Source organism: Paroedura picta, chromosome 5, assembly GCF_049243985.1.
Source record: "Paroedura picta isolate Pp20150507F chromosome 5, Ppicta_v3.0, whole genome shotgun sequence".
Taxonomy (NCBI): Eukaryota; Metazoa; Chordata; class Lepidosauria; order Squamata; family Gekkonidae; genus Paroedura; species Paroedura picta.
Window position 1 is genome coordinate 80,233,836 of NC_135373.1, and position 3,405 is coordinate 80,237,240.

A 3,405-nucleotide genomic window follows, 5' to 3' on the forward strand; every position below is an offset into this window, starting at 1 on the left:
AGGACCTCCATCTTGGAAGGGTTGAGTTTCAGGCGACTCTGCCTGAGCCATCCAGCCACTGCTTCCAAACAGCTGGCAAACGTTTCTGGGATGGTGGTGGTGTGTGTCTGGCCATCTGTCCAGAAGATAGAGCTGAGTGTAGTTTGGTGTAGTGGTTAGGAGTGCGGACTTCTAATCTGGCATGCTGGGTTCAATTCTGCACTCCCCCACATGCAGCCAGCTGTTGTGGGGAGTGGAAAGGGGATTGTAAGCCACTTTGAGCCTCCTTCGGGTAGAGAAAAGTTCTTGAAATCTTGATACTCATTTTGTTATTTACATTACCATCCTACCTTTTCTCTAAGAAGCTGCTGCTGATAGTGCAAATCAGCTCTCTCTCCCTGGCCTAAGTCTTTCTTCATAGATACTATCTAATAGTCATGTTAAGACATTTTGATTTAGAGCTGATAATTTAGAGCCAGCTTGGTGAAGTGGTTAGGAGTGCGGGCTTCTAATCTGGTGAACCGGGTTTGATTCCACGCTTCCCCACATGCAACTGGCTGGGTGGCCTTGGGCTCGCCACAGTACTGATGAAGCTGTTCTGACCAAGCAGTAATATCAGTGCTCTCTCAGCCTCACCTACCTCACAGGGTGTCTGTTGATATCCCCACAATGTATTTTATCTCCTGGGGAAAGGAAAGGAAGGCAAATGTAGGCCGCCTTGAGACTCCTTCGGGTAGAGAAAAGCGGCATATAAGAACCAACTCTTCTTCATCAGCGTTCTGATGGAACTCCAGCCCAAAGCCCCGAACCAGCTGGGCTAGAGGGCGCATATAGATGTTGAAAAGTGTGGAGAGAACCAATGTAGCTATTAAGCACCGTGAAATGCAGAATTTTGTCTAGTGTACCCCCAAATTTCTATTCTGCTAACATAGGCAAGTACTGTATTTTGCTGTTTCTTTCTTTCCTGTAAACAATTGCATATGCCCTCATTTTTGTCCCTTGAGCACCACAATTTCAAACAGTCCTTTTCTTTTCCCCTTCTGCTTCCCGTCTTCACCTTCTGCCCTTTCCTTCTGGACAGGAAAAGTTGGGTGTTTGTTTTCTTAAGATGCTGTTATTAAAATAAAAACAACAACACACCTTTTATGGTTTGTACATTTTGATGCAGTGATGCTAGAAAATCACAGGGCACAATTTGCATATTTGCAGTGAAAATGATGCCTGAGATGCAGAGTACCTTGAACAGCTGCAAAATAATGAAGATAGCTGCTGTTGTAATATCCTACATTACAACAAATTGCTTGACTGATGTCTCACACAGCCAACAAAAACGGATGGTATACTAGGAGCTATAGTTTTTCAAAAAATAATAAGCATAATAAAACTTTTCAGAGGTTTTGTAAAAAAATCTTTGATTCTGAATTTAGTAGGTTAAATAAACACTGTGACAGTTCCAACAATGTAATCCTAAATACACTTACTCAAAAGCATGTCAACAGAATTCAGCAGGGCTTAAAATATTAATGCTAACCTAAAGAAATTTACAATGCAGTCCTAAAGCCAGTTTCCTAAGAGTAAGCCCCACAGAATAGACCTTAGTAGGATTCTAAATAGACCTCCCCACCATCCTCTGCCACCCAACTTCTTTGAAGCCAGCAACCATTCCCATCCAGCCTTCTACTACATTTTCTTCACACCCATGTCACCACTACCACATACTCATTTGCCACCATACCACCACAACCCCCTACTCAAAACGGCCATCATCCCCAAGCCTTTGTATGTAGGACAACCCTCCACTCCTCTTCCCACCACCAAGCTCTAGTGCCCATTGTATTCCTGGATCCAACAGGCTTTACCCCTAGTTAATACATAATGTACATGCATGATCTGCTTCTGCAGATCTGCCGAAAACAGATACTTCTACCAAAACCAATTTTTTATACATGTACATATACGCGTACATTGCGGCTGCAACATTTAGAAACACTTGTAGCATGGACTACATTGCTCAGTTTAGATTTAACACCAATCCATACTTTGGTGAAATAAAAAATATGCATTGAAAGCATTTCAGGCTCACTGAAGGATTCCATATCTTCTCTCTTTGCTCCCTCTTATATATCAAGAACTAATTAATTATTTTACTTTACTTGCCACACAGAAGTGCTTCCTTATAGCTGACACCGTTTTTATGTATGGCTTGTACCTTCAAGCTTAGAATTCCTGCTTCAACTAAAAGCATGTCCAGTACATAAGAACAGGGAGAATGCATTGTTACCATTTATTTATGACTCCGTCAATGGAACTCAACAAGCGATTATAGCAATCTAACACAGAACGTACTAGTACGCAAAAATTAATACCACAGTAAATTCTTTAGTCTTCAGGGGGGCAGCAAAAATATTTGTTGCTCTACTAGACTAAGAAATTAACTTACATATGTGAACACATGGAACATACATGAATCGATATGACCAGAACAAAATATGAGGGCGACATCAAGATAGATCTTTGTCTGGGGGCTCATGTTGGTTTTCAGCATTCTTGATCCCTGGAACTGTTTGTCAAGAGTTATGTCTGAGGGGAGGAATGGCACCGTGGTGACATACACAATATTTACACCATTTTTTGTTTATATGTAAAAAAAAAATTAAACAGTATGCTATGCATAATGATAATACGTTCAAGAATTCATGGTTTTCATAAAGCTAATATCCAAGCATGCTGGTAGCCCTATCTATTGTGACTCTGTGTGTCTTCAAATAATACACTTGGACACATGACCTTAGATTGAATCAGACCATTAGTTCATCAAACTCAGTATTGTCCACACAGACTGGCAGTGGCTCTCCATGGTAAATGTCTCTTATGTCATCTACTATCGCATCCTTTAAACTGGACATGGCCAAGACAGAACCTGGGGCTATGTGCATGTCAACTAGAGATGCTCGAGGAGTCAGTGCTGGCCCCTCTCCACTTTCTTTTGCTTACTACAGAATTTGTCTTCTTTCTCCAACTTTTATTTTCCTACATTGCAGGTGGCAAAATGTGCTGTGGAAACATCAACTCTTCTTTCTAAGAAGCATACGTCCAAGAGCCCTGCCTCCCCAAACGCCTGGTTCAAGGTGAACGCCAGACGATACGCAGTACCACCCCAGATCTGCATCGCCTCCGCCAGAGTACAAGGCGAGCCAAACCAGGGGCGGGGGCGATGCCCTCGAGCACTCGCCTGTCTCGGCCTGCAGAAGTCAAAAGAGGGCCACGCGCCCCTCTCACTCGCATCCTCATGGCGCGGGCGACCCCGTTCCCCGTTGGTTCTAGCGGAGTAGCGCCCACAAAGCTCCCCCGCCGCGAGCGCAGCAGCCGAGACGGCGGAGACAAGAGCGGTCCGTCGCCTCCCTTGGGCGGTCGGGCAGGGCACCG